This window comes from Protopterus annectens, chromosome 1.part2, assembly GCF_019279795.1.
Source record: "Protopterus annectens isolate FY-2018-M chromosome 1.part2, PAN1.0, whole genome shotgun sequence".
NCBI lineage: Eukaryota > Metazoa > Chordata > Ceratodontiformes > Protopteridae > Protopterus > Protopterus annectens.
In genome coordinates, this window is record NC_056727.1 from 1,006,862,750 (window position 1) to 1,006,886,303 (window position 23,554).

A 23,554-nucleotide genomic window follows, 5' to 3' on the forward strand; every position below is an offset into this window, starting at 1 on the left:
CTCCTCAGTACATGAGATACAAACACACAGACACAAACACACCTGCAATCCAACACATAGCAATAATGTCTGAGGGTATTATTACTATTATTATCATTAGTATTAAACGTATTGTTATTACACACTCACCAGCATGGATTGGTTGCCTTGCTGTTACACCAGAGGGACCTGCACAAATAAGACATTTATTGTCAGTGGGCACAACTGTGCCATTGATACTGTGAGTATGATACAGTTCAGTAGTACAACAGTTGGCTTTCACAGGTCTACTGCTGATATTGAGAATATCAATATTGCACAATCATTTCCAGGATAACAGCTACAAACACAGTACACATCTCACACATGCATAAACTACCAGTGTAGAGAACAGTCAACTATAGATATGGCATGTTACCTGCACGCTCCATGTCCACATGCTGGGTGGCTCCAGCCGCCATCATTACACATGTCTGCGGATGTTGTTGTTGTTGGGCTGGAGCCACAACACTTAGGAGGAGCCCCTCCAGTCTGGTGAGGGGGGTGTATAGCTGCCCCACCACATTTGGCAAGCTGTTGCCTGTGGATATCAGACGCATGCTGATGGACATTTCTAATTAAATCACTGCAGTGATGGCGTACCTGCTCATATGTCCGGTTATGCATGCCTATGTCATTTACCTGACGGACAAGGTCTTGCCACAGTGCAGCCCTCTCCTGCTGGTTCTGGCTGGTGCGGAAAAAGACTGTGGCAAAATCCCTCACCAGGCTCTGGTGTATCTCCTCTTCCTTTGCAGCCAAGTACGAGGGGTTGCGCTGGTGCACCATCGCCCTGGAAGGAAAAGAAAAATATGTGAACAAGTAATATGGCACACATAATACTCTACTGTACTGATATCACTGAACTGCCATATATAGCATCTGTCTGTCTATCAGGGGATACACATGTAAATTACCACATATCAGTGCTCAGCCAACAACTGTGTGACAGTGCATGGCACACTCCATACAACAAACTAGTATACACCAGCAGTCGGAACACTGTTTGAGGTCCAATGCACAACCTCACACTGGGGGTTTGTATCAAGGTAATGGATGGGGAACATTGTCAACCCATGCAATGCATGCAATGCACAGTTAAAATTTCAATGGTAATGCACCCTAGTCTTTCTGGCCATACCCCTACCTACACCACAGTCACATACAGGGAACCACAGCACAACATATGGCAATGTAGTATGTTTGTATCCCAATACCTGACACATCTTTCTCTGGCCTCACACCAAGGACACACACTACCATGACAGACACAAAGTCATGCTGAGCAATCACACCATTACAGACCTTGCACACAGTCAGTGGCACACTCATTCCACTTCACATAGTTGGTATTGCAATGAGTACATGTTTGTGTGCATTGTGTCATAGGTAGGTAGTATGCTATTGGCCCTGAGCCTACAGCAGCATACTGTTATGCTACCCTGCCCCTTGGGACACATGTAATGTGATTGTACTTGCTCCTGTCAAACAGTTACACAGGGTGACTCATATGGCATATTACCTATCTGCACCACCAGAAAGGGAGGGGGAGTAGCAATTCTATATAAAACAAACCTAAAGCTTACTCCTCTAGACCTTACCCTTACCCAAAACAACAATGCCGAAGTAATTTGCTCCAAAATACAAGTCAACGATACTAAAGCAATAAACGTCATTTGTGCATATCTCCCCCCTGGAAATAATATCTCCACCTTAGAACATATTCTTGACCAACTCTCTAATAAACTCCCTCAAGAAACACTATTCCTTGGGGACTTTAACATAGATTGGAAATCCTGTAACAATATTATCCCTACTTCCCATATAAACCTTTATGGTTTCAAACAACTCATTAATAGTCCCACTAGAATCAATAAAACAAGCAAAAAAGAAACCACCTTAGACTGGATCCTTACTAACTCCCCCCTGCAAACCTACCAAACTGGCATCCTTCCTGATGACCTTAGTGATCACTCCCTCACCTACGTCATTAGAGCTAAAACTAACCTAACCTTACCTACCACTTTCAGAACACTACACTCCAAAAAACAATTTAATCCCGAACAGTTTCAAACAGAACTTTCACAATACAATTGGACCCCTCTAAAACATCTCACACTTAACAAGGCAGTTGAACACTTTAATTCAACATTCCTTTCAATCCTAAATCAACATGCCCCAAGTCGCACCATTAGAACAAAAACTAAAACAGCACCCTGGCTAACCTCTAATACTAAGCATAAAATCATCCTCAGAAATAAATCTTGGAATAAATGGCGTTCCTCTAAAACCCAACAGATCATCAAACCTTTAGAGAGCTCAGAAACAGTACCAAAAAAGCCATCCTTTCAGATAAAAAGAATTATTACTTTGAACTTCAGCAATCCACCAGAAAAGAACCAAAAAAGTTCTGGTCCAGTATTAACAATCTACTAACCCCAGGCAAAATAGTTACACCCAACCCTCAGGATTCTGACCCTGATGATCCCACTTTAATAGCCAATAACTTCAATACTTTCTTCACTACTTCCATACAAAGTCTAGCTAACCACCTATCTCCTGACACTTCTCAACTACTCCTACGTAGCTTCAATGACTCTCTTCCTCCCCTTCAACTACAACCTATATCTACCTCCTATATACAATCTCTTTTACAAAAACTTAAACCCAATACCCCTTCAACAGATAAGCTTCCTGCTGAATTCCTGCAAGTAGCAGCTAAAGCTATTGCCTACCCTGTCTCTATCCTACTAAACAGATCCATAAAAGAAAGTACTTTCCCTGCAATCTGGAAGATATCATACATCATACCCTTACACAAAGGAGGTAAATCTACTGACCACTCTAACTTTCGCCCAATAGCACTATTATCTCCTCTAGCTAAAATCATGGAAAAATGTATACACAAACAACTACTTAACCATCTCCTCCATAACAACCTACTAGCTAACACTCAACATGGATTCAGACCTTCACATAGTACCACCACTGCATTACTCTCTTTTACCAACACTATCAACTGTAACCATAACAACAACAAACTAACCTCTTCTCTTTTCCTAGACCTATCAAAAGCCTTTGATATGGTAAACCATACACTTATTTTACACATACTTAAATCCCTTGCCTTGGATTACTCTTCCTTAACCTGGTTTTCATCCTATCTTGAAAAACCGTCAACAAGCAGTACTCTGGAAAAATTCACTATCTGCTCTACTTCCTATCTCTTTAGGAGTACCTCAAGGATCTATACTAGGCCCAATTTTATTTTCTATCTTTATTAATGATCTCCACTCATCTATCCAAAAAACTACCTGTATACAATATGCAGATGATTCTACCATCATTTGTACTGCTTCCTCTCAAATAGAACTCCAGTCTCTCACACAAACAACCTTCTCAACCGTTGAACAGTGGTTCTCAAAAAGATGTCTTCTCCTTAACCCCAAGAAAACTAAACTATTACAATTTTTACCTACCCACAAATCTACTCAACTAAACTTCACTATTACTTCACTATTACTGCAAGTGATAATTCCCACATTTCTCCCGACTCTACAACAAAACTGCTTGGTGTTACTATTGATAATAATCTTAACTATGATTATCACATCAATAACACAATAAAAGCAGTTAATAAAAAGATTGGTTCGCTGTATAGAATCAAACCCTTCCTTACACCTGAAGCACGGACCACCTTAGCCCAATCACATCTTATCTCTACCCTTCTGTATGCTTCCTCTATTTACACTAATCTCTCTAAAAGTAACCTCAGGAGACTGACTACATCTTACCATAATATTGCTCGATTTGCCACAGCATCTCTGTCTAGAACTCACCACTGTCTAAACTTAAAACAATTACACTGGTTGGAACTTCCTAACAAGCTTATCTATCAACATCTCTTAATAGCACACAAAATTCTATATCAACCATCAAAAACACCAGCTCTTAGCAACCTCTTGACTCCCTATAATAACCTGAAACAACTACGTTCTTCTGAAAAGCTACAAGTTAACACTACTAGAATTACAAATTCTGCAGGTAACTGCCTTTTCTCCAACTCAGTTGGCAAAATATGAAATAACCTTCCCTCACACATCTCCTCTCTAGCCACTCTTCCACTCTTTAAGAAACAACTTCTATTACATCTGAACAAATTCTGGCTCTGCTCTTGTACCAATCCTGACTAACCTACTTTCATCTTTCTCCTATCATAATTCTTTATTCACCACTATAATATTCTCTCTGACTACAAATGACTTAATGCCTCTATAGTTACTACTGTTCTCGTATATGTAAAAAAAAAAAATAATAATAATTTTTTATCTTTTACAATTATGTATTACATATTGAACTACATAATACTTTCATTCTTCCATATTCTGTACTGAAAGTAGTTAATGCCTTACTTATTACTTAGTTGGTTTTTATTTGTTTTCTTTTTAGATTTGTATTACCTGTACTAAAATCTCTGTATTTTTGCTCATTGCCTTTATCATAAGTGTTTATTGTTTATGTTTATTTTTATTATCTTGCTTTAATCTTTGGAGCTTTTCTCCCCAGGCCTCCACTGAAAATGGACATTGATCCAGCTGCACTAGCCCGGTCAACAAATGTAAAATAAAATAAATAAAATAAAATAAAATAACATTCAACAGGGGTATGTCTGACATCTACTAATGAGGAGCCTTGCTTCTTAATGCTGGGTGGTTTACTCCAGGGTATGGCTTATTTGTGGGTAGGAACCTGTACCTCCACCATGTGCTCTTTACTGCGGTGCCAAGGATGACAGACATAGGTCATTTAGGCTGGGGATATTATGAGGTGTTACCATGGTTGTTGGACAACTGTTATGGGTGTGACTTAACTATGTATATCCAGCAGTGGTAACCTCTGTGTAGGTAGTATGAAAGGCACTCTATCTGTGGTTTTGTCAGTCACTCTGCATAGGTAATGTGTTTGAGGGCATTATCACTGTTTGTTAGGTATGACTGTGTCCTTCTCCCTTTCTGTAGTTGCCATGGGAGGTACATACCATGTAGGACATTGTGAGGTGTAGAGGGGTACAGTGACCTACATTTCCCTAGCTGACACACCATTTGTGCTGACACGTACCATGTACAGGGATTACAAGACTAGTGTGCCACTGTGAATATCAAAGGGGAGGCTATTGTACACTTGTTTCCCATGTTCCCTTCTGACACATCCAATAGTAGGCAGGCAACCACCTATGTGGTGGTTAGTGGTGAAAGTGTTTTGGAATGGAGTATGGTACTCCAGTATCCACACTGGTGTTCAGTCCATGCCTTTGTCTTTGTCACCAGGCACCTGTTGCAATACATCTGCACGCATGTGCCTCTCTCAGTATATATATATATATATATATATATATATATATATATATATATATATATATATAGAGAGAGAGATAGAGAGAGAGATATTGATATACATAGATATCTCTAGACATTCACATCTGTCTGTATATGTGTATGTATCTATATATACATCTATATATGTATGTGTCTATTACATATATATGTATATACATATTCTATCTATCTATCTATATATGTCTATCTATTTATACATCCCTCTCTATCTATGTACACATATATGCATATTATATATATATATATATATATATATATATATATATATATATATATATATACATACATATATAAATATACATATACATATATATATATATATATATATATATATATATATATATTATTTTTTTTTTTATTTACACATACGAATACACACACTAACATACTGCTAAACATCCATTACTGTACAACCTACATTGTACGTTGCACTACAACCTATACTGATATGTGCACATAGCAACCTTCAAATACATATGTATGTCCAGCCTTCACTAACAGTTGCAGTATGTCCCCTGCCCTATGCACATTCTCCATATATATATATATATATATATATATATATATATATATATATATACATTGCTAATACACATATGGAGTCACAGCATGTAGATTAGATTATTATGTAGTTTGTACCTACATTTTGTTTTTCTCACTGCTGTTTGATAGCTTGCTTCCTGCTGATGGTTAGCTTGATGATTTTTATTTTATTTTTTTGGTGTCTCTCTCTGTGTCTCTGTGTCTCTCTCTCTCTCTCTCTCTCTCTCTGTCTCTCCCTCCAGTTGTTGCAATGAAACTATTGCATGTGTGGACTGGGAGTACAGGCTGCTTTTGTAGTTATCTGCACATGTGCATGTGATGGCCTCTGCACCAGTTGTTAGCCAGCATTTACTAATTGCATGCAGCCTGCTGTGTGGTAATTGCAGTTTTCACTGTGATTGGTGTCTCTCTCTGTGTCTCTGTCTCTCTCTCTCTCTCTCTCTCTGTCTCTCCCTCCGGTTGTTGCAATGAAACTATTGCATGTGTGGACTGGGAGTACAGGCTGCTTTTGTAGGTATCTGCACATGTGCATGTGATGGCCTCTGCACCAATTGTTAGCCAGCATTTACTAATTGCATGCAGCCTGCTGTGTGGTAATTGCAGTTCTCACTGTGATTTCAGGACAGTGCTATAAAATGTTAGGTTAGGTAGGCATAGCCCTTTCAGATTTTCAAGATGGGGACCATGCTGGTATGCTGTGGACACTGTTCTGTGAGTGTAAAGGTTGGTATGTCTCTCATATTTAAGGCTGTGTTGTAGGCACTGAAATGCATGTTGTACTGAAACCTGACTATTGCTTCCTCCAGTTCATTCTTCTCAGTGTGCATGTTAACTGACACCTAATAATACTAATACTGTTTAAATGGGAGTATGTGCTTTCCTGTGGGACTTGTGGATTAACTGGTATACAACAGTGGCTCTTGCAATATGTTGCTATGGCTTCACTATTTAACCTTTACATTCACTCCTTGAAGGACTGCTAGGTGTCTTTACTGGAATGTGTTGCTATGGCTTTTGTATTTTCCATTTGCATTCACTCCTTGTAATGCTTGCTATATTTCTTTCAGCAGCAATTCCTTATATGTTTGGTGTGGTTTGGTGGTACTGCATGCAGTCTGGTCTGGCCAAGGTGTGGGGCTTGACACCTACAAGGGTATTTTATTTTGCTGCTGAGCAGTAGTGAGGCCTTGTACTTTGTACTAACAGTTATGGATAGCAGGCACATGCAGCACTTGTAAACTGCTATACTGTCCTTATTTTATTAGTTGGCTACATCCTTTGATATTTCTGGGTTGTACTCCTACATGAGGGTGTGCTTGTGGAAGCAATTCTACAGCTATTCACAGAGTGAGTGACAGCAGACAGAATGATATGCCTGTGAGTTTGTGACACTTGCAGGCCTCAGATACTCTCAGGTATATCTTTTATCAGCCTCAGGGGATGGTACATATCAGTGGGATATACCCGTGATATATTTCAGATATTCTGCAGTTGTGACTGTGGGGTATTTTGAGCATATGTATTACTACACCATTTCTGACATGCAAGTAGTGCATACTTTAAGTAATTGACAGTTACCATTATGTGGGATTCCACACCTTTCTGCCTACTGTTAGTACATTTCACAGGGAGTTAGTGGGGCACAGTTAACATTTGTTTTCAAATCAGGAACATCCCTATAAATCAGTCACAGTTGCGAGGTCTGGCCTCTTACCTATTCAAATATGGCAGTGTTTATCTTGCTCTGATAGTGTGTGTGGTTTGCAAGGTGCTACTGTCACATTATTACCTACTAGCTACCTACTAGCATGGCCGTTTCTCTTCTCACACTAATGTAATGCAAATCCACAAGAATTGCCAGTAAAGATACAAGAAAAGCTTTGTGTAATAGCCTTCCTATATTCCCTTTACATTCAGTCCTACTATTTCATGATATATTGCTTTCAGCACAAAGTTCTTGTATATCAGTCATGGCTTAGTGCTAAGTCATGCAGACTAGTGTTTCCAAGGTCCTGGGTTCGAGACTGACAGAGGAATTTTATTTTGCTACTGAGCAGACTACAGGCCTTGTCATTCAGAGTGACTAAGGCACTTTTAAGCAGTTGTAAGCGGGTTAGCGCTGGTTTGCGCAGAGCTCACGCATGCGCACTGTCACTTAGCTTCGCACACGCTTAGCTAAGCGCACACAAGCGCACACCCACTTACTACTGCTTAAAAGTACTTACTCAAGACACCAGCTAATTTCTTTGAAAGAAAAGAAAATGGGGAGATAGGAAAGTGGTGAAAAAGGGGGCACAAAGAGGGTAGGACAGTAGGAAAACAAGCTTGGGATTTGCAGGAAGGATGTAGAAAAGGCCCATAGCTGCCCATTTCTTTATCAGCAACAGCTGTGCATATGTGTGTAATTTGGTGTGAAATTTGAAACTTTCCACCCTGAGAGAGGGGTGAGGACAACAAAATATGTTGTACAGCCAATTGTAATTACCAGTTCGCATGTCCAGCAGACATGTCTGCAAAATGGGCAGCTATGTATGGGGTGTAATTTTTTTGCGGGAACAGAGTGCCCTTTTTTGTATTTTTTTTTCAGGTGGGAGTGGAATGTGAGGTACAGGAAGTAGGTATATTTGGGGAGGTAGATAGGGGAGGTTAACAGACAAGACAAACAAGACGCATACAGGGGTGGAGTATGACACATGTGGGGGGAAACACAATTGACGGGGACGGATGTTTGGATATCGTGAGCCCATAAGCCCACAGATGGCAACATTGGAACTGAGATCCCCACCCATGGGCAGTTGCCACTGCGCCTTCACTGCCCAGGATGGGGCTGTGCTGGGGGCTGTGTAGGATGGGCAGCAGGCACACCCGTGAGTTGCGCCACCCATGCCTCAAGCTGGCGTAGGGGTTCAAGCACAGAATGCCTGATCTTGCTACGCACCACAGACCGCACACTTTGGAGGGTGAGTGGACCGTCTCCTCCGGCCACGCTTGCAGAGGGGGGACAAGCCCCATCCCCTGCAGTGCTTCCACCTGAAAGTGGCACAGGGCCACCGGAGGAGGTTCCGGCCTGGGCACTAGTGCCAGGTGCACTCGCCAGCTGAGGTGGGAGAGGTGGGTCCGCTGGAACCCGCCTTCCCTGTTTTCCTATGTTTAGCAATATTTTATGACATTTTGGGTTAGTAACAAACAATACCATTCAAAATTAGTTGTAACAGCATGCATCAGTATTCCCATTAACCAAACACCCATGAATTCCAAACATTGAACAGCAAGCATAACACATGCATATTTTAAACAACAGTACACAATCCAACAGCATGCAGGGTTGATTGATGGCAACAGGCCATCAGTTTTGGATATGTGAACAGGGCACATGCATCAACGTACGTGCAAATATGTTTGAACCAACAGGACAAATATCCATAGGAATTAATGGTGAATACACATACCTAGTTTGTTGTGGAATGGCATTATTTGTGAATATAGGGTAGGGTGAAGAAATATTTCATTAACAACTTCAACTACCTATACATATGCTGTACATCTCTAGTAGCTGCAGATATATATACCCTACAGGTCTTAGTACAGTTTCCTATATGTAACCTTAGGAATGTTGGTGATGGGACTGTTACTGCTACATTAATATACATTGCATTTTTATTCATACACGTTCATATCTGGCTGTGTTCAGGTACAGCATCCTGCTACATTTGATTTATATGGCTCTAGACAACTGTGGATGTTAATTATTTCATACAACCATACTATCTCCATATTGCAAGGGTACAGCAACATATCCAAATTGTGGGACAGACACATTCCAGCTTCAGTACTTTATTACAAACATTTCACTGTTTGGTTCTGGCTGTCTTATTCATTTCATTATGTACTGACTGCAGTATACTTTATTCAGAAGTTATAACAGCTTTCTTGGTTGATTCATACCTCTTTCTCACACTCTCACTTGTTTTATTTTTACAATTTAAGATGGTACTTAATTCTAGGCATTATTAACATGTCATACTTGGTTACAACAATCCTTTCCAACAGACTCACTTGTTTCATATGGCAGATTTTAAAAGGGGATGTATTTGACACATGTCTATTGTCTTTAGCTTGTTTACCACTAATATTCAGACTGCAGCAGGTTATCTGATATTACAATATAGGTGGAAAATCTCTATTTCAGACTTGTTTAATTTCTATTTCTGGATTACAGGCTGTATCACTTATCTAGTCATACAGTACTAGCAGAATCTTTCTTCTAGTGTTATTTGAACTTTATTAATATGTAACTACACTGAACTCTTTTACAAACTGTCTCATTTATATTGTATAACAATTACCAAAAAATAATTACTAACCTGCCCTGTGGCACAACCGCTCCAGCCTATCACCATAGGCTCACCAATTCGTGGAACGCACACTTGCAGCTGTAATATAAATGAAGTAATATTGGAACATACATCTTCATAATATCAGCTAGGATAATTTCTTACATACGTAATTACATGGATACTTAGTAGTGGGGTGTTGGGCATTTGCCGGGCCTCCTGGATCCAATGGTTCAGTTGGTCCTGCTTTCGTCTCTTCAGGTCTGCATGGTGGTGACGGACCTGTTCACCAGTCCTTGGTATGCCTGTGGCACTGGTGAGATCATGTGCCAACCGGTTCCATGCCTCTGCCTTGTACGCTCCCCACAGAACCTGGCCCTGCATGAGTTGAGCCTCATGATCGTGGACTAGGAGCCAAACCATATATTTGGATTCCTCAACACCCCACCTCTGTGCTCGGAAGTGACTGCCCTCTCCTACACCTGCCATCCTGACTGCAAATAGGTTCCACAATCAGTTATGCTGTGTATTCCCACCTATGGGGCTTATATATGCCGTTTTTCCCACACTTATCTGTGATTGGCCATTTTGGAAATGCATCAGCTTAAACAAACCTGCTTTGTCATGCTTCTATTTCCATTCATTCCTATATATATGCTAATACTGCATTTTTCAGTACAGTTGTCATGGCTTAGTGGTTCAGTACTTTGACTGTGATGCACAGTATCCTGGGTTCGAGCCTGGGCATTGCTTTTTTTTTATTTTACTACTGTCTAGACAGGCTAGGTGATGTGTCTGTGTAAAGGCAGCTTTGATGCAGGTTGCTCAATGTTGTCCGCCGGTAAGCCAGTTGGCGCGCTGTGCAGCTCCGCGAAAAAACGGGTTACGCTGGTTAACACATTATTTGGCTATGATCATGCATATTACACTATGAGAAATGTTGCACAACTACGGGCACACAGTTTCAGTGTGTTAAAGCACTGCTCAACTCTGGGCACTCATATTACACTTGTTAAACCACTGCTCACCTGCGGGCAGTCATACTCAGCTTGTTAGAGCGCTGCTCAGCTATGGGCACTTATAAAATTTTTTTTTTATTGTGTCAAATTTCTTCAAAAATACATGGCCCATTTCATTACATTTTACTTAAATTATAGTTATATATATATATATATATATATATATATATATATATATATATATATATATATATATATATATATATATACATATATGTCAGGGGATTGTTTTGTGCTTATTTCACTAAAAATAGAAAATTATGTTGTTGGGGCTCGAACTGTGACTACCTCCTCTTTGGCCGACGTCTCTACCGCTACGCTATTGCTGCTTGGCTTAATTTACATATTTAGATCTTATATGCTTTTCCAATGAGTGCTAACTGTGGCTGAGCGAAGGGCACACCCGTGCAAACGAGCGCAATTACGGGCAAACATTTTTGGAATTATAAAAAAAAATATTAAACTGTTGATTTTTATGTTTTACATTACAGTTGGGTTTATAGTCTGTGGGGGCATGTGTGCTGTTGTGTTTCTTGACATTTCCGTGGACTCGCTTGTGGGAGTTTCCTTTCGGGACTGTGACTCTTCTGGGGGCGTGTCCCTTTGCAGGACTCGCCATGCAGACACGCCCCCTACTTTCCTACATGGACCGTGTTAGCCTAGGGTGTGATCCAGCATGCCCTCATGAATATGCATGGCATGCTGACATCACACCGTTTAACTGCAGCCTCCGTGTAAGACTTGCTAACTCTTACATGGAGGTTTTGCAAATCCTGCAGAGGGTTTTTCCATTTTCCTTAAGAAGTTCAAATGCATTTGAATAGTTTCTTTCTTTTTGCAACAAGCAATTCGGCAGATGCTCTTACTGCAACCAAGCAGATAGGCAGATGCAGAACTAAACTGCATAAGCCTAATGCTGGACATAAATCTATCTAGCTTCATTGGTTTATGTCAGAAGACTGAGTTTTCAGAAACTCAAACTTCATATAGTGAAGACCATATGTGCAACTTTCCAAATACTTAAATGAAACAAAACAACAAAAATCTATATTTTTGCAGCCCCCCTGCATCCTCACCCCCTTGCAAATGATATATACCAACTCTGAGATCACACTACATTAGAGAAAGGGTAAATTACCTGATTCCTCACTGTACTGCAATCTCCCTACAAATGCTTCAAGTTTTTGGAAAGTCAAACATATTCTCTTGACTATAAGAATTCTAGTTTCAGAAATCTCAATCATGTGACATAAACCCATTTATGTATATCTCTGACTGTCTATATCTATATAGCTCTATCTATCTAGCTAGCTATACATAGATGGATAAAAAGAAATACCCCCGGATTCAGCAAGCCCTGGACGGTGTGCAGGACTAGTGCAGGAGCTCCAGCAGGCAATATGTCTGCTGTGCGATCCACGAATAAGCTGCAGGGACGTGCATGAGCGCTCCTGCACGGACTCAGCTCCTGTATGCAAATTACCCCATTTGCAGGTGAAATCCATGCAAATGAGGTGAATTTGCAATCCAGGAAGTTGTCAGCCGGCCATGCAGGACTAGTGTAATCTGCAGAAATGTACTCGGTTAGCAACCGAGTACATTTCTGCAAACTACAAAACGGAGCCATGACAGCTCCAAATAAAGGGTGGATATTATCTTGAAAGCATGCCAATGGCCAAATACATGGCCAATGGCATGGAAAACAGTTGCAAAAAATTTAACTTTTATTTTCTTTTTGCCGATTTTGGCTGTTTAAGCATAGGGCAATGGCGAGCAAACAGGATCGGACAAAAAAATAAAATAAACAGTCTAACCAAAATCAATCTAGGAGAACTAGCATAGCTAGCAGGTGAAATGTATCAGAATCAGCCAATTACACAGGAAGCAGACCAGCACAGCCCAGAACACTACTATAAACTATGAAAACACCTTTTCCTCTGATTTTTCCCACATACTCTACACCACCGGTGTATACAACTGGGGGGATTTTAACAAACAAAAACAACAAAATGATAGGGGCTGCAATAGCTATCATACATCAACATTTGGGAGACGCTGAGGATGGTGAGGATGAGAATGCTGTTGACCAACCCATAGTGAGGAGACGGAGAAAACTGTACAGACCCAGGGTAACCTACCAGGGGCTACATGAGCTGGAGATAGTGGAGCACTATAGGGTGGACAGGGACCTCCTACAGCAAACTGTTGAGCTGTGCCGGCCACGTGTGACACACAGAACTAACAGAGGGGAACCTATGCCAGTGTATACCAAGGTATTTGTAGGAGGACTATGAATATTAGCTACAGGTACCTTCCACAGGTCAAATGGGGACATCATGGGGATCTCACAGGCATCAGCATCCAGGGTACTCCACCAGTTCCTGGATGCCATGTCAGCACATGCTGGTGAGCATGTATATTTCCTTAATACCCATGAGGCATTGGCCAGCAATATCCATCTCTTCCAGCAAATAGCAGAATACCCTGAGGAAGTGGGTGCTACAGACTGCATGCACATATGCATCAAAGCACCACCCGGTGATTGGAGTATGGTCTACATTAACCACAAGGGCTTCCCCTCCATCAACTGCCAGGTTGTGTGCGATGCCCAGGGCATAATAATGAATGTGTGTGCTGGCTGCCCTGGAAGCTACAACAATTCCCACATCTGGCATCTGATGCACCTGTACCAGAGATTTGCCAGTGGGGACATCCCTTACGGTCACCTAGTGGGGGATGCTTGTTACGCACTGGAGCCATTGCTGATGACATCCATCAGAAATGCACACACACGCGAACAAGAACTCCATAATGAGGCACATGCACAGACCAGAACTATAATAGAGCATTTGTTTGGGATGCTCAAGTCAAGGTTCTGGTCCCTGGACATATCCAGTGGAGCCTTGCAGCTACATGTACTTAACTTGTTATCATATGTGCCATGCTATACAATATGAGCCTGCAGAAACAACTGCAGCAGGAACAGTATGGGGCAGAGCCACACAGCCTCCCACCATTGCCAAGGCCTGCACAGGCACAGAGTGACTCAGAGGAGGAACAACCTGAGCCTGCCCCAGTAGACAGAAGGAGGCATGCCCAGTATGCGCTGGCCTTGGCAAAGAGGCAATGCATAGCACATACATCGACACAGGAGGGACGCAAGGAATAACATCTCTCTCTGACTCGCACATACATTAAAAGGGATGCCAAACATGACACTACCTTTGCTCAGCCATGTATATGGAGTGTACTATGTGCATCCAACATAGGTAGCCCTCCAGCACCATCCTCAATATTGGCACATCCACAAGGTAAGTTACTCTCCTTACCAACTGCCGAAAGGAGTAGTATGTGTTGTTACTTGTATCTATGGTATGGATGTGAGCATGCAAGGGAATCGGGTGTCTGAATTGGATGCCAGCAGATAGTAGACACCTATAGTGGCAGCATGAGGTCTGTAACAAATACTGGTGTCACCATAGTAGCCAGCACTACACATGGTGACAAAACACACTGCAGGAAATGTGCTGGGCCACATGTGTGTCCATATAACATATACATGCCAGTCAGAGAGGTTCACATACCCAACAACAGTCTCAGCCAACAGGACAAGTATAGACAAACCCAAACAAAGGCTGTGCTAAGGCCTCTGAATGATGGCTATGAGTAACCCCCCCCCGGCCTACACAGATTGACAACAGCAGATCAGGCAGTGGGATGTTAGTACTGAAGGGTAGGAAGTCAGAAACTGATATGTAGGTCAATCAAACCTAAGAGCTGTAGTACACTGATATGCCTCTAGTCAGCATGATAGGTTAGAATACAGAATGAACTGGAGTATCTGACATACCAGTATAGTCATAGCAAATGTGTACAAGTTTCAGATGTGCCCCCCAATCCTGTGTAGGAATGTAGAAACAGTCAGGTGTGTGCCTTCCCCCAATTCTGTGTAGAAATGTAGAAACAGTCAGGTGTGCCCCTCCCCCAATCCTGTGTAGAAATTTAGAAACAGTCAGGTGTGCCCCCCCCAATCCTGTGTAAAAATGTAGAAACAGTCAGGTATGCCCCTCCCCCAATCCTGTGTAGAAATGTAGAAACAGTCAGGTGTGCCCCCTCCCCAATCCTGTGTAAAAATGTAGAAACAGTCAGGTGTGACCCCCCCCAATCCTGTGTAGAAATGTAGAAACAGTCAGATCATCTGATGTAGACACATTGTAACAGTCATGTGTCCCCCCCAATCCTATGTAGAAAAGTTGTAACTGCCAGGTGAGTCCCCCCTCCAATCTGATGTAGACATGAAGTAACATGTATGTGTAGGTATAATACCAGTGGAGCACAGATGACCTGAGGTGGCCAAGGTAGCAGGATAGATTGTAGCATTTCTACAATATGCAGGTATGCGTGTGTTAGGTTGGTGTGTGCTTCATATTGTGTGAAAGCCATCAATATGTATGCATGTTGAGGTTTGACCTGGTGACCATTGCCTACTACTGCCGATGACAGGGCCAAGTCCTCACAATTGCAGTGCCAAAGAGAATGCTCTCCCATATAACACATGATAGCAGTAAACCCTTGTAAATGTATGGTGGTAATACGTGTCACCATCTGAAAGATGGACATGGCATGACTGTTGGGCTAGTTATACAAGCAGTACACAGTGAAAAGTACCCCAGACATACAGTATATAATGTGTAACCATGCAATGGACACACCCTTGGAATTGTACATACAAATATTCATCACATTATTTGAGCTTGTAGGAGGGAATACTGATGTTGTTTGGCCGAACACTTGCAGATCACAAAGGTGATAGGATTAATGTATTGGGAAACAGCTGATGTCCCTGCACAATCCAGCATAACTGGAATGCCACATGCATATATGTGTGTCAGATGCAAGAAGTGTACATAGCTTACTGGGCATGTTCACACACATAAACAAATGAAGCCCATGTCTGCCAACAATAGTGGACCATACATATCTGACAGTTGCAGATGTCAGTGCATACACTCCTCAGTATGCACCAGTCCTGTTTGCACACACATTGATATAAGAATACACACATACATCCAAGGACAACACACTATAATATGCCACATGTACACAAACATAGATGTCTGGAAGAGAGTGACAGTGACAAAGATCCTTCCATCATGAGGCCTGTCCCACTCAGCACACAGCCAAATGGCTACAACCACATGATGTGTAAATGTCACTCACTGTAGAAGTTAGGCACTGGTATCCCTCAGCATTAAAGACCCTGTGGTGCAAGTGCTAGCTGTACAACATGACTGTACAAAACAGTAGTCATCTAGCAGTTGTATACACGTATCTGAAGAATATAAACCTGTGTGCGCCTGAGTGTGGTGTGTCTACCTCAAGATGAATGGGTTATGACCCATGCACACACACACACTGCCCTCCCCATAGCCCTACTGGGACAAGCCTGCTGATGTTATTCACTTTGAAAGACACCTTTGGGAAAGGCATAGCCCAGTAATCTCTGTGGCGCATCCTATAACTGTGTAATGCTGTAGTGTGATAAACTAGTTAGGTAGGAGTTCTAATTCCAGACATGGCAACTGTGTGTGTGTGTGTTACTGTCTGTGTAGGGAGCAATGCTTTTTCGGCTAATCACACACACTACAATTCAAATATCCTACTTTGTTAAGGCTGCTGATGTCATTCAGTTTGAAATACACCTTTGGGAAAAGAGTAGCCCCATGGTGCATCCTATAACTGCATACTGCTATAGTGTGATAAATTAGTTAGGTAGGAGTTCTAATCCCAGACATGACAACTGTCTGTTTGTGTGTCTCTCTGTCTGTGGAGGAAGCGATGCTTTTTTAGGCTAATCACACTCACTACATTTCAAATGTCCTACTTTGGTAAGCCTGCTGATGTCATTTAGTTTGAAATACACCTTTGGGAAAGGAATTGCCAAGTATTCTTTGTGTCGAGTCCTATAACTGTGTAATGTTGTAGTGTGATAAACTAGATAGGTAGGATTTCTAATCCCAGGCATGACAACTGTGTGTGTGTTTGTGTGTGTGTAAGAATAGCCCAGTAATCTCCATGGTGCATCCTATGACTGTGTAACGCTATAGTGTGATAAACTAATTAGGTAGGAGTTCTAATCCCAGACATGGCAACTGTGTGTGTGTGTGTGTGTGTGTGTGTGTGTGTGTGTGTGTGTGTGTGTGTGTGTGTATGTGTGTGTATGTGTGTTTGTCTCTGTCTTTGTAAGGAGCAATGCTTTTTAGGCTAGTCACACTCACTCCATTTCAAATGCCCTACTTTGGCAAGCCTGCTGATGTCATTCAGTTTGAAATGCACCTTTGGGAAAGAGGTAGCCCAATAATCTCTGTGGTGTGTCCTATAACTATATAATGATGTAGTGTAATAAACTAGTTAGGTAGGAGTTCTAATCCCACACATGGCAACTGTGATTTTCTCTGTGGAGGGAGCAATGCATTTTAGGCTAGTCACACTCCCTACAATTTAAATGCCCTACTTTGGCAAGCCTGCTGATGTCATTCACTTTGGAATACACCTTTGGGGAAGTAGTACACCAGTAATATCTGTGGTGTGTCCTATAACAGCATAATGCTGTAGTGTGATATAGTAGTTTGGTAGGGGTCCTATTCCCAGACATCGCAAGTGTGGATGTTTGTGTCTGTGTTTCTTTGTCTGTGTAGGGTGCAATGCTTTTGAGGCCATTTGCAGTCACTACAACCTCCACTGACCTTCTTTGACAAGCCTGCTGATGTCATTCCCAGTGGAATATACCTTTGGGGAAGGAGTACTCCAGTAATCTCCGTGGTGCATCCTATAACTGCGTAATGCTGTAATATGACAAACTAGTTAGGTCAGAGTTCTAATCCCAGACACAGCAAGTGTGTGTATGTCTGTGTTTGTCATTTGTATCCTGTGGGGAGGTGGCTGTGAGTGTGTAGCAACTGGACTCACTGTGGAGCGGGTTTTGCAAATTTCTTATATGGTGGCGCGATTATGTGTCACAATATCCACCTTACAAGGATAACAGATGTGAAATAGCTGAGAGGCTGGGATGCCAATCCATACCCCTACATGTGACATCAAGGCCTGGCGAACAAAGTTAGCAACCCTTGTATTACTCAGAGAACACTCTCAAGCCATGTCTCATACACAATCACACTAGCCTAGGCAACAACCACTATGTTGGTAGTACCCTACATATTGCCCACATATAGTAACCATGGTGTGATTGCAGTGGACTACAGAGGGCATGGCCCCTGTCCATCAGTACAATAGGCATGTACATGCAGACAGTGCTTCTTCACTATGTTCCCCACTGGATGACTGCAACGCCTGTCGTGCCATCAAATGTGACCCACAAAGGACATACCATACCTTAAACACATGCCCTGCATGGACAGATGGCACTCACACCAGGGAATACCTGTATCATGCTATCAATGTAAGTGCAGGGTCAACCTGCTGTCCATTACCAGTTCCTGACACATGAGGCACTGATGATAATTTGTGTACACAACATGGGCCAGACAACCCAGGTACAGTCCCACATGCTACTGTACATGCATGTGGGCCATGTGCACATCCCAGACATCATCCATGTCATGGACTAAAGAACACATACATGGCAAGCATTGCACAGCAATGGCCACACACAATAGTTACCCAGGTGACTAGATAGTGAATACAATACCCACCTGTGTGAGCCAATCAAGACTACATCCCTGAGCCACACTGCAGATCATTGCCATGTGGCCTGATGCCAAGGTATACCCTTCACCTAGCCTTGTATAGCCCTCTGGCACAGTCAACCACTACACATCCGTGAAGTAATGCGCCCATGCATGTCAGTACTGGCACCCTGTGTCTGTGTGTGTGGTGTATGATGCTTTTGACCACATTAACACTCACTACAACTCCCATTGACATACTGAAGCATGCTGTCTGATGTCAGACACCTTCGCATACCCTTTGCCCATATAACCTTCGGATAACACCTGTGGTGCATGTGATACCTGCACATTACTGTATTGTGGCAAACTAACTAATTAGGAAGTGTATTCCTGACCCTGCCAAGTGTGTCAGTGTGTGTGAGTCCCTGAGTGAGTGTGGCTGTGTTGATGCTGACACCTGTTCATGTGGACAGGCATGTGTACTACACCTACCATATCACTGTTGCAGATGTCACTCACCATCACATATACGCTTGAACAGCTCCTTAACATGTAAGCTATGTGGCATATGCAATAAATGCATAGACATGTGATAGCAATACATAGTCAGTCAGGGGTTTGAAACCCTGTACTGGTAGGTGTGTAACACAAACATGCTTAGGTTTTACTCTCCCTTCCCCTCCCTGACTTCCTTTGTCTCTGTCTCTCTCAATCCCACTCAGGTGGATGTTGAAAACTACACCTGCTTTGCTTAGGCAGCTGTTTGTGTTTTGTAAGTGATGCTCATGATCAGCTGATGGCATCTACCTGAATTGCAGTCCTCCTCTAGCTGATTGCATGTGGAACAGCTGTGGTAACATTCCCATAGCCAGTTGCATGGAAACACACTCCAATATCTAGGAACAACATGTTGGTGTTGGGCCTTTTCATTCACTGTGAGCAGGAACTATATCTGGTATTTGGCAAACAGCACCCCAGATGGATTTGGGATTTACCTCTAAAAACATACACTGTGGAAACAGGCCAACACACAGGAGGAGGATGTGCCTGACATGACTACAGAATGTAAGTGTTGCTATTCTGCATTTGGAGTAATGTCGGTTTAACAGGGTATATGTGGATATGGCTGGTCTACATGTTTTCATACCTGTCATGACAGTGTTATGTTTTTGAGGAAACCCCCATCTGTAGAGTCATATGCAGAGTGGCAGTGTGTGGAGCCTTTTGTTTCTTGTGTTACTCACAGAACTCCTAACTGAGAACTGCAGAAGCATAGTGTGAGGATTGCAGTCAGTACATGGTGACAGCCTTGAGAGTTACTGACTTCATATCCCTCATAGGACATATGTCACAACAAACCCTGTTACGACAGTAAATGTATGAGGTTATCACAGCAATGTGCCAATACTGGGGCAGTGTTCGTAGCTCCAGCCACAAGTCTGTCAAACTTTGTACATATGTCATGCAGTAAGAGATGCATATGTCCTGTACACCATTATTTATTGACATCATACCTGATAACAAGTCAGTCAGATACCAGACTGCTAGACATGTTATGTATAGTAGGGATTTTTTCTGAGGACATAGCTTGTCCATTCTGTGGTTGTGTGTACAGTACTGGGGTCTGTGTACTTAGGGTGATTGTCAACAGTATGTGTATTGCACATACATACCTCGGGCTGTCCACAGACTGTGGTAGATGCCATTGTTGTCGGTCCTGTTCTATCTGATGTTACATGCTGCTCCAGTGTATGGTACCGTATTGGCTCATATGTCTGTAGGGCCAGACACACATGTGTCCCATATCACAGACAGCTATCAGACCACACAGTGCCATGACCCAGTGTATGTAGGGTTAGTGTGTGAGTAGCACATATGAGGATGGTGTTTATTAGACAGTCCATAGATTGTCCCATTAAGCTTTAAAGCTTTTGTACCATATGTGGCTGTGGCTGTGTTTACATTGGTTGTGGATATGCACTTTCGCACAGGTGTCTAATGCTCTGTGCTGTGACATGCATGTAGAGCCTGCTATAATCGCAGGTAAATGTGTATTCCCCCATAGAAAATGTAGTCCAGTGTTGTGTCAGTCTGCCTGTAGTTTGCACAGGTCTTTGTGAATACCTAGCAGCCTAGTGTAATTACCCAGTGTGCTATGTCCAGTTATTTGCAAGACATACTGCTACCAGGCCACCATAACTGTTGTGTATTTCTGACAATGCAGTGGGATTCTGTACAGATGTATGTCACTAACTATGGACTAGTATGTAGCCATGTGACCCCTGCACCACCAGGTATTATGTGTCAGGACAGACTGGCGTGTGTGCATGAATAAACTGTACGGGCATATGTAGTCCAGTATTTATGTGATATACCCATGTACATGGCTATTAACATCCACATTGGGAGGTGTGGTCCACATGTCTCAGAGTAAGGGGATATGTATACACCTCTGGACTGACCACAGAGTGCCAGACTGTCCACATGTATTGGTCATATGTCTGCTGTAGTCCACAGGAGCATTACTGTGCTAGCAGTGATACTGTATTATGATGTCCTTAGGATGTCTGTCAGTAGCCAATGGCGCACATGTTAAAGGGAGATGTGACCTCTCACACATAACATGTCTGTTAAGACAACCCCTATTACAGTAGCAACAGTCTACATATATACCTGCAATAGATACATGACAGCCCCTTGCACTAAGAGGTTGGGACTATTGGGACTAAGGTAGGACTCCACTCAATGTTCTGGACATATGGTGAACATATATGTATATATATTTATCCATATATCTATATAGATATATACACATATACATATCGACATACATAGATGGAATATATATATATATATATATATATATATATATATATATATATATATATATGTATATATATATATATGTATATATATATATATATATATATATATATATATATATATATATATATATATATATATATATATATATATATATATATACACACACACACACACACACACACACACACACACACACACTCAAATATATACATATACACAGCAATATATGTCTACACGTATACAGATATAGATACATATGCACATATACGTATGGATATCTACATATATATCAACAGTAATAGGTATATCTGACTAGATATGTATGCACATATATTTATAGATATCTACATATATATCAACTTAAATAGGTATATATGTACACATAGGATGTGCATACATATATATCTATATATACATATATCTATCTATCTATCTATATATATATATATATATATATATATATATATATATATATATATATATGTATATATATATATATATATGTATATATATATATATATATATATATATATATATATATATATATATATATACACACACACACACACACACACACACACACACACACACACACACACACACACACACACACACACACACAACAAGATCTACACATGGCCATATATATGATGCACTATACAGATGTGTAGACAGACTTATGTATGAATGTACATGTGTATGCACATGTAGACATAAATCAACATATGTATATGTATAATATCCTAATTCCTGTCATGTGTAAACATCACGGTTGTGTATGCCTTCCCAGATGTATCTCACCATATGTATCTGATATGTACATTATGATATAACAACATATGTGATGCAACAGTAATATCAATAACAAGTACTATACAATTGTTGAAGTAAAAGCAATTGTTCAATACTAATCAATATGTGTATTGACAGATATATTGGAAAAAACGACTGTCTTCACAGTGATCATGGTGTAGTGGTTAACTGTTGTGACTATAGTGTACAGTGTCCTGGGTTCAAGATCTGCAACGGTTGTTTATTTTCTTGCTGGGCAGAACAAGGGTTGTTGGATACACAGTGGTTAAGGCAGTTTTGAGCAGCTTTAAGTGAGTTTATGTGGGTTTGCTTGACACTAAGTGGTGCTAACGTACGGTTAAATGTTTGGGCACTTACAACATGCAGGCTTTGCTTACCAGTGCACAAATCTGCTTAGCTGTTATATTAGAGCAATGTTCACACTTGTTAAGCATGGCTTAGCCCTGGTAACCAGTTCTCACCACCCAGTCTGATAACATAGCAGGGTAATGACATCTGTAATAAGTGTATGTAATGCCATGTGCAATATATGTGTCTGTGTGCTGTCATTACAGTAGCAAGGGGTGTGAGTGTCATGTCTGGGACACACAAGTATATGAAACTTGTACAGCACTGTTATCTATGTGAATGTGTTACATACAGGGGTAGTAACCCAGGGTACATGCTGGCACACTGGCATGTAGTGTATCATGGGAGTACTACTGTTCATAGTGTGTTCCCAGGCAAGAGTAGAGTCCTAAATGTAGTACTGACAACAAGCACACCTGCAGGCATAGTTGGACTCAGAGGCCTCCCTGTTGTGTTCCTGTTGTATGAGCTGTGTCACAGTATATACCCCATACTGGATAATGATCCGACATGTGGAACGTAACTGTAGACTACCGTCTGTATAGCACATGTTAGTGAGGGCTTCCAAC